Raw genomic sequence first — 14,462 nt, 5'->3', positions numbered from 1 at the left:
GAAGCAGGTGTCTACGAACTTTCCATACAACCCTCGTAGTATATTCATTCTTTTATTCAAGTTAGACATATTCAGTAAGAGTTTTATATATTTCAATATATTGCAATGATTAATTTATTTTTTTCTACTCAAGCATAGGAGCATAAAATTTCTTTAAGACAGCATATTAAAAATTAGTCATTAGTAATTGATAACATTCAAGAATAATGTGTTACTTTGAAACAAACAATAACTAACTCTAAAAATATAAAATAAACAATATATAGTTCAATAAATCTCATATTAAAAATGGTGCATTGTCCTTTTTCTCATGAACCATGTCGGTAATACATGACAAAGAGTTAAAAGACGTAGAGTACACGTTCGTCAATAAAGTGCTGTTTGTTTATTTGTGTTATAAATAGTATCAGCCACAATTCTACTCTAATCGGTTGAACAGATCAATGGATGAATTACCTGTATTTTGTCATAGCTGTTGCGTGATCTTCAAGTCATGTGTAACATATTGATTAGAAAAGCTAACTAAACTTTAAAACTTGTCAGCCAAACTAGTCTTATTTTATTTCTCATTTTTATGGCGTTCATTATGATTGTAGCTTTTGTAAAGTAATTTAATATAATTATTTGTAAATGAAACAGGATACAATTTTTGGTGAATTATGATTTTATAAATCAGAAGCAATGTCAGAAGATACTAATATGAAGGCGCTCTTCAAAGACTTGGGAGAGACGAGTTCTCTTCATGGTATCCCAAAAATTGTTTCTTCGAAGCAAATCGTTGTTAAAGCATTATGGTGCTTGTTACTCCTTGGTAAGATAAGTATATTTTCTTTGCAAATGAGCTATAGTATGACACCGAAAATTTTGTCTGATATATTTTGTTAATATTGGTATACAACAGAATATATTTCAACTTTTCAACCATTACATATCGTGATGACAGAACCTATTTAAAGGAAAAAATGTTTGTAATTATATCTTTTCACCTTATTTTTCATTTAAATATCTAAGAAAATTGTTTTTATTTTTAGTGAATCGCACAAAATAATTTTTGTGTAAAAGAATATTATTATGCTTAAACATTTCTTAAAGGAACAATGACAGCCTTTGCTATTCAGCTCCATGGATTATTTGAGGAGTTTTACTCCTTTCCAACGAAAGACATCAGTTCGACTCGATTTCAAACCACTGGCTTTTCCAGCACTAACGTTTTTGCAACATGAATCCGATGAGAAGGAGTCAATTGTTTAGATACGACAATATAAAGAATGTTATTTTTGGAAAGATTTTAGAAGACATCAGAGAAAATATTGATAACGAAAACTTTATACAGGATTATGCCTATGCCCGAGACAAGTTTCATGCATGGAAAAGTAGATTTCAGACCGAGTATAGAAAACTTTCGGCTGAAAACAAATCAAATGTAGGGCATCAGAAAGAAGACTTTATTCATAGTGTGGTATTTTCAGGTAAATTCAACAAATTATTTTTTAATTATTTTTTCTCATTTAGCAGATGAACAATTAAACTTTGCATTTAGGTTAATAACATTTGCCGACATTGTTTCTTAATTGTTTCAAAATATCACATTTTAAAAATATCTCATTACATAGTAAATACTCTTTCAGGTAACCGTATGAAACTGTCCATCTTTGAAAAAGTGCAGTCACGTGTGTATGGTAACTGTTATACACTCGACAAAGATAAATTAATTGCCAGAGGAAGCGGTCATAAAAATAGTTTGTATATAGTATTCAATATTGAAAAAGTGAATATTTGGGTAAAAATCCTTTTCATAAGGAATTTTCCCCCAGGTCTTTAACCCCGATCGAGGGAACTTTTCCACTTCCAAAAAGTTTAAGGATTTACTCTTAGCTCGCAATTTGAAAAACACAATTGGATTAAAACGCCCTTAAACGCGTAGTGCGACTTGGTGTGGGAAAATTTGGCGACTGTACAGATGGTCCATGAGTTCAAAATGAATACAAAATAGAATACACAGTTTTCAAATCTGGTTTACACTATTTGTGAGACCTGAATATTTTCAGTCGATGTGCAACTGTAAGCTCGCTGTCGTCATTACCCTATAAGTTGGAAGTGAAACAACTACGGTTTTGTGAATATGACCGAGGACAAGAGTTGTGTTAAAAAAAAATAATTGAAATGACATAAACGGCGGAAATACCTCAAATGCGACTTCGCCCAATACGTTGTAACGAAGATTCGTTTTCAACGACATTTTCTAGTAGGCACTGGCCCTACACAAGGAATACTTGAAAAGTGTCAATTTAAAGAAGAAATTTGCCGATCACGAAAATAAACGAAACAATTTTTATAAGAAGTATTTAAAAAATGTGAAAAAAAAAAAAGTGCCGTAAGATGGGAAATTACGACGAAACTTGCCGCCCAACTTCCCTAGCTTTCACATTCTATTGCTACTTCCCCGAGGACCTGAAATTATGAAACAATATAGAAAACCCTTTGTACAACACAGGTTCGGGTTTTTAATCATTCTGATATTGGTGAGATGCTATGGGGTTTGTAATATGGGGGCCTCAGTATTACTTACGGTTGAAATCTTTACAAAACGTTGCTTTGGGAATTGTTCCTTCTTGTTAAGCGAAATATAAATGCGAAACATCAACCAGTCATAAGAACACAAGGAACATAAAAATAAATTGCAAACAGATAAGTTATCATGATATTTTTTAAAAGATCCTGTAACAATTTTTCATGGTTTTTTAAAAATTAGATAGCCCGAAATTAAGATTGTCAATAATTGTGTGAAGTTTCCAAAAGCATTAATATATATAAAAAAAATATTACCGAATTAAACATTTCATGTTAATAAAGGGAGGTAATTAGAAATTAATTTTCTATAAATTATCAGTCAAAATTTCCAATAAGAATTGAATGCATATAATTCATTGATTAAATATAATGTGCAAAAATATTTGCAGTACACATTTTACATATTCTTTGATGTTTGAAAATTGTTTTATTTGCATAAGTATAAACATAAAATTTTTTTTTGCAAGTGTGATATACACCCTTTCTTACTGTACATTCAGGTTCTCATTGACAGCCGTGCAGTGACCTTCTTTTAGCTCAAAAATTCATATCTTTGGCTAATACTCCGTGGAAATTGCATGGAGGTAAATTATCACCACTTTGTGCTTCAAAATTAACTCTTTAAGGCATGACTGGTGACATTTCCGGTCCGAAATCCCCCCAGCAAACTGTTTTTTTGCCCCCTTTAAGGGGCGGAAAACCCCCTTTAAAGCAAATTAATTTTAGTCAGTCAGTAAAAAACACACAGTAAAAATACCCAATTCAAAAAAAACATCCAGGATTTTTAAAAATTGAAAAAATCTTTTCAGTTTTTTCTTTGTTTCAAAAAAGGGAAAAGGCAAAAACGAGAGGGTATAAAATGTTTTTTCTTTGATGTAAAATTATGAAAAAAAGAAAGATTAAAGTAAGATCTTTTTTGAAAAGTTTTTTGGGAAATTTTTAGATCGGGTTCTTACATCTTTTAATTTTTTTTTTTGAAAAAGAAAAAATACGTTAAAAATTTTGAAAAAAAAAACATTTAAAAAAAACTTTTTTAAACAAAAAGTGCCCCTTGGGAAGAAGAAGGTTTAAAAAGGTTTTTGCCTTTTTTATCAAACAAAGCCAATGAAAGAACGTATTTTTTAAATACCAAATGTAAAAAATTAATGCAAATCGTATTTTGCCGTTTAGTATTTTGCTTCGGGGTTGTCTTTTTTATTATTTTTTAATTTTTGAAGAAAAATTACCAACTTGGGGTCCAAATGAAAAAAATTTTGGGGAATTTTTATCTTAATATTATATTAAAAAAAATTTTTTCCTCAATTACTATTACGTTAAAAAACCTTTTAAAATTGTTTATTATTAAAAAAAAGGGATGAAAAAAAAATTTTAAATCTTTTATATCATAAATTAAAACTAAACTGGAAGTCAATTCCCAAAAACATAAAAACCCAAAGAAACTATTTAAAATTTTAGCCCGGCCTTTTTTAAACTTTTTTGGGAAAAATTTAATAGTAGAATTTTAAAATAGCATAAAATGGGCTTTTTTCCCCTTTTTGCCCCCCATTTATAACGGGACCAAAACCATGTGTTAACATATTCACGCGCTTTTGTTATAGCCCCGTTTCACCTATGCGCAATACATACAGGGCCCAGTAAACAAACAAAAAAAATTGACGATTTGGCCTGTTTGCCAAAGAGTCATGCGCTCTTGTTATATTATTGAAATATTGATTCGAGGGCCAAAAATCGCATAACGACAATGCAGCAAAATCAAGTAACTATACCGGAAATACGGCGTATAGACATCGCTGCTAATCTTGGTTGTCGCCCTTTCTAAGAAACGGACAGTTGTCAATGTAAACAAATACAGTACCTGTCATTCAGTTTAACACCCGATTAACTTACAAAACTAGATAACACAAAATGAATATGAGAAAATTCAGGTAACCGTATTCTGATGTCACTGATCTTTTTTTTTTTCCGTCAATCTGAAATCATTCTAAGAATTTCTGAGGGTCATATTTTGTCTTGGGTAGAGGATAGAGTAATGTAACGTTGTTTTTTTTCTTGAGATAATAAATCTCCCAATGTCAAAAGCTTTGTTAAATCAATTAAAATTCAAAATTTCGTTCGGTTTCTTGGCGAGAATTTTCCAAGTTGTTAGCCCCCGAAAAATAAAACGCATACGTAAAACATGTAGAATTGGATAATTACCGTCCAAGCACAATAATTTAATGTAATTGTGTTTTTGTATTAACTATACATCACGAATCTGTTTTAAAATTTTATGCTATAATAGCGTCAACGCACGTTTATTTCGTGTTATAAAAGTGTGCAAGTTCTCTCAGAACTGTTGGAGCCCTCGCCCTACCGGGCTCGGGCACCAAACCGTTCCTCGGGACTCTGCAGACGTTATGACGCGGAAAAAACGTCATTAACCCTTATAATTAATCGAAAATTTATAACGCACAGGAGCATTGTAAAAATGAGTATAAATAATAAACTATATTGATGTTTCGAACAGAAATGCACGCCATCCAAAACTAAGTAAAGATTAAAAACAAAAAATTTTAATTGGCTCATGGTTCAAAACTTAAAAATAATGCATTTTCGTTTGAACACAATTGAACATAATGTATGTATGTAAGTATGTACGGCTACGTACGTGCGTACCGTACGTACGCACGTATGGTATGTAGTCCTAATGCTTAATGAGGGTTCTATCCTGCCCGTCAAGGCAACCAGCAGCTTCACTGTCGAGTACAGACCCCGGACGTGTCACCATTCATGAACTGAAAGGCCAAAGTGGTCCGTGCAATTTACAAAGGTAAGAAGCGAAAAGAAACTAATTCTGATCCGGGGAGATCACTGTACAGCGATCAATGAGCATCGAAATGTACTTAAACCCCACTGACACTAATGAAGACGGTTAGCCGTGTAGAGCTGTTTGTTGCCAGCAAAAGGGCGCCGCCGTTCAAAATCGTTTCTTCGTTCTAGGAGCTCACGCACCGTAGTATCTTCCTTGTCATCCCTGTCACATTTTAGGGCCCATTCCCGCGCGCTTTAGTTAGGACATCGATAGCTAAATCGTACAGTGCGATAGAACTTAACTTCCCGGCGACAAAGAAGTAGATTAGTCTCCTGGGATCTTTCCTATTTGTATAAAAAACAGCGCTCGGATCTTCACAAGCTATCATGTCCTTGCTGAAAAAAAATTACCGGCAAACCCAAAATTATCCTTCATTGCTTTCTCTACGAACCAGCATGTACCGTGGGGAAGAGAGAAGAAGATTTAAGTACTGTATGTTAATAATTTAATAATGTCTGAAAATTATGTTTAACACATTTCGTGTTGATGCATTTATTACCAAAAAATGCAGTATATAATACATCTGGCATTAAATCGTGAGTAAACTTAAATTTAAAAAGGACTACCGGGAGTCCTACCATAGCCATTTTTTGAGTGTCGTGTTGAAAAAAGTTTAATACCCCGGATAATTAAAAACATGGGATTTTGACATAAACGTGAAGACTGCGTGGTAACATGTAGACATAATAATATGTAGATATTTACTCACAAGAATAATAGTACTCATTCATATAAATTAAATTTGAGTGACTGGTTTCATAATTTGGTCGAATAGTCGTTTTATGTTCACACGGGGGGAATGGTTTGAAAAACCAAAATTAAAACAGTTTTTATGAATGTTTGTGGATTCACTAGAAATGTTAACCCCTTACAACACTCTAAAATCTGCACAATTTAAGCTTCCTCATTTGCATAAATTACTAAAAGAATAAAATGCTGTATCGAACATTAATATCTTTAGGGTTTGGTCGTATTAAATTTTTCCAGACTAGTTATTTTCGTCAACAAAAGGTTAGTCAAGTACATATTTTATCAAAATTACATCACGTGTTCCATTGAATAAGTTATTGATTTTTATCACCAAGGGCGTGGTGTTTGAATACAGCTCAAAATAAAATTCAATATTTTGTTTCATTTCGTATTTGCTTTGCACGCTTCATCTTATGAACTGTAAATTAATGAATTCAGAGGAGTGTTGTTATTGCAAAATTTCATTTGCTACTACCGTAGCAATAATCATATTGATGATTTATATCAATCCTTTTATAAAATACTATATTCAGCCAATCATATTTTTGGAGAAAATATAAATGAGCTCTAACAAATATTAACACAATAACAATTTGAAGTTCACAATGATTCGAAGAACTGCATTCTAATCTATAATAAAAAATGGATATGTTAATAATAAAACTTCTTAATAACTTTTCATCTTTTTTTCTAAATCAAGAATAATTTATTTTATAATCACATCATATTCAATATATGACAAGGTTTATAATTCTGGAATCTATATTTAAAAAAGTTTTGAATATTGGAATTTCTTGTGAAATATTCAGTTTTACTGAACAGGTTTCATAACTACTATAAATTCCGCGAGTTTTTTAACACTAAAACCATTATAAGTGGTACCCTAATAAGAAATTTTCATCAAACATCTCATGATTATTAACTCTGACAGAAGTGTTAAAACATGAATCCAATCTAATTTTAACAAATCCATTTTGTCTCGTTATTGCAGTGAAAACTTTAAGAAACATAATCGGAACCACTCTCGATTCAAGTTACTTGAAAAAAATCAAAGCACTGAAAGCACTGCTGGGGCAACATTATGTTGATTGTATAGTGGTCTATTGTTACAAGAGCAGATGTCATTCCTAACTTCAAAGCAAAGTCAACATTTTTACACTCGATTATTCGATAAGAATAAGTAGAATTATCCTAGTCATCTGAAACGTCGGCGTCTATCACCCTCAAAATTTTCCCAAAGTCCATTGACATATGGCATTGAAACTTTGCACACTTGAATCCCGATCAGTGGCCAACCCATAGTGTAAAAGATTGCCTATGGCTTCAAAATAATTTCGTATTCCATAAGACATCTGGCTTTGAAATAAAAATTGAAATTTTTATACATTCTTTTGCGAGCATACAAGCAGGACTCTCTCCAATGCCCTTAATCTTTAGAATGGGTTTTTAAAGAAAATTGGGTTGGTCGCCTTTTGTGAACTTTTTAAATGTTTAAAAAAACCAATGTTCTTCTATTGTCAACACAAGCATATAGTTGAGTTGGCTTCCTACCAACAGCTATTGTTTGCATACCTTGTGAAATATAACCCTTAAACTTTTTTTCAGGGTTATTATTATACTAACCACAAAAACTGTCCAGGGGACAGTAAAAGGCTCGACTATTCAAAAAAGTTGTCAACAAAGGGTGTTTATCGAGTTATAAAAACTTTACCTATGAATGAATACATAAAACTGACCGAAAAAGGTACAAAGGCCTTTGGATTAAGATGTTTTATCAAGTAAATCACTGCTTTATTATCATGAATGCATAAAATTGTCCCAAAAAAAGGCACAAACCCCTTCAGTAGTTATGGAGATAACATGCTTACAAGCAAAACTTTACCATTAATTTCTGAAGTTAAAAAGGGGAGAAAAATCAAGCCTAAATGCTAGATAAAATTAATGGATCTTGGTCAGTAACCTACATGTACAATTATGACCCTAAAATGCATGTGAAGTTTTAGATATTGTAGGCAGAGTTTATCCAACTTGTCAAATCTGATGTACATTGTTACTATAAAATAACCATTGTAAGTTTCAACGAATATCTCAAGCAATAATTTAGAATATTTGACTTTAAAAATAAACTTCACCAACGCAGAAGCGACGCTGGGTTACTACCAATAGCTCTCATATTTTCAAATAGTCGAGCTAAAAACCACCAAGTCATGGTTGAGACCATTAATAGTTTATTCCATATATAAATATATAATGTTTTATATCATGGAAAACATTTAAATGATTTACAATTAGGATTGGTAAAGTGTAAACACGAAAATCAGTGTACTTTTAACTGTATTTATTTTCCAATAATCATACAAACATCTTGTTAAATTTAACTGGAACAAAATATTTCTTAAATAAAAAACCATCCAAAAAAAACCAAAAAACTGATGATGAACAGAACGGTATCAACTTTATGCCTATATAATTTTTTTGTTCAAATGATTTTTTTTTCGAAGACAGCACATGTGAAATTGCTGCCAAATATACATAGGTAAAAATCTATTTCAAAGCTGGCATGCATTCATAATAAATATATTTAAAAAAAAATTCAAAACTTGATTAAATAAAAAAAAAATCAAGATACCCAAACTTGTTAATTATAAAAAAATATATAGTACAGGAAAATTAATTTAAAAAATGTTGTAGTAAGCGTCTCCGAGGCTTTGTATTTTGCTAAGAGCAGCGGTGGGAAATTTGATATCTTGCCGAGAACCAAAGGGCGAGCTAGATATCAATTTTCCAACATTGCAAGTAGAAAAATGCATAGCCCAGAAGCTTACTACAACATAAATTTTCCCCCTTTATAATATAAACCTTTTCGTTTGAAGTATAAATGATTTTCATTATATCTACAACTTATATAAGAAATTTCAGAAAAAAAAATGTACTGTCAAGAAAATAAATTATGAACTGACAGATGAAAGTACGTTTGGCAAAAACCAGCCCACTTTTATTTTTTGGTTGAACGTTTCTTACCGTTTATACACGCTAAGATCCAGAACCAACTCAACCCAAAAACCGGTTGAACCGGTAGATTGGTTGCCCTGAGAAGGATTCTGGAACAGGAAAGTAAAAAAAAATGAACAATAAAGGGCAAAAACTCCAAAAAATTAAAGGCAAAGCCCGGAGTTATTTTTTTTGCCCAACCGCCTTTCTATTCAATTTAGATCTATCTATCATTAAGTTTTCCTGATGATATCAAGTTAAGTCCCGGTAAAATTCAAAAGTGGTAAAAATGAACTTAGGGTAATAACTCCAAAAATTAAGGACCAAAGGCTTTGTTTAAGGTTTTTAAAGCATTGGCAGTTCTAATCCATTATATCTACTACCTACAAAGTTTCATGTTGAATATCTCTAAAGTTTTTAAAGTTATGCTCGGACCAAAAGTCAAAAAAAGTAAAAAAAAAACAAAATGGGGCAAGTACCTCAAAATAAAAAGGCAAGGCAGAGTAAATGATTCCCCTTTAAGGGCACTGCACTTCCTTCCACCCCCAAGCCCGTATCTATCTACAAAGTTTCATGTTTGATATCTCCTGATAATTTTGAGTAAAAGTTGGGGAAAGTTTTAAAGGGGAAAATGATCAAAAAGGGGGAAAAACCCAAAAAAATAGGCAAGACAGGGGTTTCAGTTCTTGTCACTTGGGAAACTTCCCAAAGAGATCTATCTACCTACAAAATTTCATTTTTAATCTCTTTTACAAATTTGAGTTAGTCCCGGACAAAGTTCCCAAAATGTTTAAAAAAAAACAAAGGGGGGTAATTTAAAAAAATTTGGCAAGGCCCGAGTTAAGGGTTTTTGTTCCAAAATTTCAAACCTACTCAATTTAGAAACTATCTACCACAAAGTTTTATGGGTTTATACCTTTTTTGTTTTTGAGTTATTTTGGGCCCAAAATTTCAAAGTGTAAATAGAAACAAAAGGGGGGGTAATTAAAAAAATTTGGGAAAGGCCAAAAGTTACGGGTTTTTATCACGAAACCCTTTCTCAATGAGAACTATCTACCTTTCAAATTTCATTTTTAAAACTCTTTTCATTTAGAGTTTTTGTCCGACAAAATTTTAAAGTTAAAATAAAAACGGGGAAAAATTCCCAAAATTGGAAAAAGGGAAGTTTGGTTTAAGCACTGCCCCCTACTCAATGAGACTATCACCTACAAAGTTTTAAAGTTTAACCTCTTGCTTTTTGAGTTATTTCCCCACAAAAGTTCAAATGGGAAAAAAAAACAAAGGGGGGTAAATTTAAAAAAAAAGGGAAAACAGATTACCGTCAAAGTTTCAAATGCCCAACTTCTCAAAGAAAAACTATCTAAACCCCCCAAAAATTTTATTTTAACTTCTTAATTTTAGAGTTAAAATTCCCCGGAAAAAAGTTCAAGTGTAAAAAAAAACAAAGAGGGAAAAATTCAAAAATTTGGGGAAAGGCCCGAGTTACGGTTTTTTGGCCCCTGGGAAACCCTACCAAGGGGAAACATCTACCTCAAAAGTTTTTAAGTTGATACCTCTTTCTTTAAATTTTTTCCCCGGACAAAAAGGGGGCGGGCGGACAAGGCCCGAATATGCTCCCCCCCAAATTTTTTGGGGGGGCATAAAAAAAGTCCCAAATCCTTTTTTTATGGGTACGTATTTGTCCCCTAAAATAAAAAACAGAATTTTTTACCCGGAAAACCCTTTTGCGCTTCAAGTTTCCCGTGGTTTTTGGAAAAAAATTTTTAAAGGGATATAATAAAGCTGTCATTTACATTTCTTATGTTTATATTTATTTTGTTTCTTGCCCAAACCTATTTAAAAGCCCACAAATTCCCAATAAAAAAAGAAAAAGAAAGGGAGCAGCCCGAATGTGTTGATATTGTGTGATAAAAAAATTTAAAAAATCAAATTTGGAATCATCCCAGTAACCGAATTTCTCGATCTGGAAAAAGACCGAGTTTCTCGATATTGATTTTAGTATTTGTTTCCAAACCCTAAAAAAAAAAAAGGTTTTTGAAAAAAGAAACAACTAACCCTTAAAAAAAAACTTTGAAAACAGAATTTAAATTTTTTTGAAAAATTTAACCCCTGAGGGGTAAAATTTTTTAAAAAAAGGGGGTTCAAACCCCATTGAAAACATTGAAACATCCCCAAAGTTCTGGTGAAAGTGGGCCTCCAAAAATAGTTTTCACTGCAATCTATCTTCCCCCATAACTCCTACATTTAAAGTATCTTGTTCCCAAAAAGCACCTCGTTTTCCCGAAATAGATTTTGAAAAAGTTTTAAATTTCTGGGCCGAGATATTCCATAAAAGTATGTTTAAATTTTTTCAGCTTTTTTCTTTAGAATTACTCTGGGTTATAAATTAAAAACCAAAAAAATTTCGGACCAATGCCAGAGCCCAACCCCCCTGGGGAGATTAAAAAACGAGCGCGAGAAGTAAAATTTTTTTTAAAGCAGCGGGTTTCTTTCCCCACATTAAAGAATCCATAATTAAAAATAATAAGAACATTTATAATTGCCAACCCGTCCCCCTTGTAAACATAAAATAAGCATGTTTTTTTAAAAAGCTATGTTTAAAGTTTAAAAAACCCCCAGCTATAGGTGGGCCAAAAAAAATTTTTTAGGGAAACTGAAAAGTTTTTTTTAAAAAGGGGCCAAAAAATTTTTTTTTCCGGGAAAAAGGAAAAATGGCTTCCCAATGCATAGTTAATTCCCTTAAATTAGACATATTTAAAAAAAATTTCATAGAATTTAAAAAATTTTTATGGGTTAAAAAAATTTTTCTGATGAAACATAGTATATCTTAAAAGGGAAGGGGTTTTTGGGACATTACTTTGACTAGGTCAACCCCCCAAATTAAAAACTATTATTTGCCTTTGTAACAAACTTTTTTAAAGTCATATAAATTTTTAAAAGGAGGATTTTGATAAACTAAAATGTATTACAGCTAAATCAAAAATGAGATAAATTGATTTTTTCCCGACGCTTACTCAAAAAGTCACTATTTCAATTCAAAAGCCTTGAGGGAAAAGGGAAAGAAAACTTGAATTTTCAAAAAACAAAATTTTAAGGGGAAAATTTCATGCCCCAAAACAGGCCGGGGTTTATGACAAAAAACCTTTTTCGACCACAGGAAACCAAAACCACTTTCGGTCCGCGCATTGATCAGGAAACCCCGCTTTTCGCCTCAAACCCTAAAATTTCAAGTAGAGAAAAATGATAAACGAACATATGGATCCCGTAGTGGGGGGCCCCGGGTTTGGGTCCAGCTGGTCGCAAAAACCCCTTATGTTGGGTTTTGGGCAAAGAAAAGGCTAAAAAGTTTTTGCTATTGAACTTTTGTTCCAAATTAAAACAGAATTTCATAATGAAAAGATATTGAAATAAAATTTAATTTTACATTTGGTCTTTTTGGCCAAGGGTTTCTGATTTTAAAAAAAACATTGAGGGCCGTTTGGCCCTTTTTAAACATTAAAACCCTTAGAAAGTTTTTTTTGAAAAACATTCCCCTTATTAAAATGCCCCTCAATTGGAAAAAAAAAATTTGTCATCTGTTTAACCCTTTAAGTTTGTACAAATTGGGCAGTAACCATTTTTGGGCTTTATCTCTCTGTTCCTTTTAAAAAAAGCCCTTCTCAAAATGGGGCCTCTTAATTTTACATCATCAATCTGAAAAAAAAACCCCCTGGAAAAAAAAAAGTTAGAAAAATATGCCACTAATTATTCAGTTAATGTCCAAAAAAATAACTTTTGAGAAACTATTTGGTCAAAAATTAAATGTAACCCAAAAGATTTTCAAAACCAAAATAATATATATATAACAATTGGGAACATTTCGCTTTTTAACTTTCTAAACTATAATATAATGGGGTATGGTCTTACTTGAAAGAAAATGTTTTGCTGGCCCGTGGTGATCGGAAAAAGGGATAAAGGATCCATTATTACTTTGTTTTTTTCCTTTTGTTTTATTAGAGGGGGTGGCCCCATATTGCATTGTTATGGAAATGAAATTTCTCTAATTTTTTTCCACTTTGTTCGCTACAGTAAGATGGAATAAATATATATAAATATATGTATATAATATATAATATAATATTATATATATAAATATAATATATATATATATATTTATATATATATAATAAATAGTCAATAGTCAGAAAAAAAAAAAAAAAAAAAAAGGAAGAAAAGTGGACAAAATCCCAAACTACTGTAAAACATAGAAAACATTTTAAAATATAACCTGTTCAAGGGGAAAACAACATTAATTTGAAAATTCCTGTTCAAATTGTATTTTTCTCCAACCCTGGGTGCCAGAGCAGAATTTAAACTGCTAAATCATAAACATTAAATTAATTTTTGGATAAAAACAGATTTGGCGGGCGGGAAAGCGTGTGACAGGAGGCCTACCTCAGGGAAACTTCGACCCCAGCTGTCCTAATAAAATATTTTAGTTGTTTTCATATGGTAGAAACGACCTCAAAGTTATTTTGTAATTTTGTATTAGTTCAAACATAATCTGCTAATGGTGCTAAAAATAACTATTAAGGGGATGAATTTCTGTACAGAACGTGCTTCAAACAGAATCCAAATCTATTTTAGACAAATCCATTTTGTCCTCGTTATCTGCCAGTGCAAAACTTAAGAAACATATCGGAACCATCTCGACCTTCCAAGCTTACTTGAAAAATCAATAGCGCTAACGCCACTGCTGGGCGGCGCAATTAGTTGATTGTATGTGGTCTATTGTTACAGAATGACGATGCCATTTCCTACTTTCAAGCAGAAGTCACACTTTCTTACTCGACTTATTCGATAAGAATAGTAGACATATCCTAAGTATCTGAACGTGCGAGTCTATCACCTCATTTTTACCAAGTCCCATTGACATATGGCATTGGAACTTGCACCAGGCTTCGATCCCGATCAGGCATCCATATCGTCTACCACAGACTTGTCCCCATGGCTTCACCGATATTTTCCGTATTCATAGACATCGCTGCGCTTTGCAAATAAATTCGAAATTTTAACCACTCTTTTTGCGAGCAACAAGCCTAGGACTCTCTCCAATCTATATCTTAGATGGGTTTAAAGAATATGTTGGTCCTTTTGTGAACTTAAAATCCGTCTCCTCTCCACTACAGGTCTTGCCATTGGTTCAGCACCTAGCACTCTTACCGCCCTAGCTGTGCTGTCCTACCCCAACCCCTCCCCAGCCTCATTGTTCTGCTACTTCGTCGCACACTCCTCCACACTCCTCAAACTTCTCCTGTTT

General features: G+C 32.4%; 1 long non-coding RNA gene across 1 annotated transcript; it reads left to right on the top strand.

The window, feature by feature from the left end:
- Positions 1–591: 591 nt before the first annotated feature.
- On the top strand, positions 592–1,741 carry LOC132746287 (uncharacterized). The gene is made up of 3 exons (XR_009627972.1): positions 592–811; positions 1,093–1,469; positions 1,629–1,741. It is a non-coding gene; the product is annotated as an uncharacterized LOC132746287 (long non-coding RNA).
- Positions 1,742–14,462: the final 12,721 nt, after the last annotated feature.

This window comes from Ruditapes philippinarum, unplaced genomic scaffold, assembly GCF_026571515.1.
Source record: "Ruditapes philippinarum isolate M1 unplaced genomic scaffold, ASM2657151v2 ctg12620_1_1_1_1, whole genome shotgun sequence".
Classification (NCBI taxonomy): domain Eukaryota; kingdom Metazoa; phylum Mollusca; class Bivalvia; order Venerida; family Veneridae; genus Ruditapes; species Ruditapes philippinarum.
This window is presented reverse-complemented; position numbering and strand designations above follow the sequence as displayed.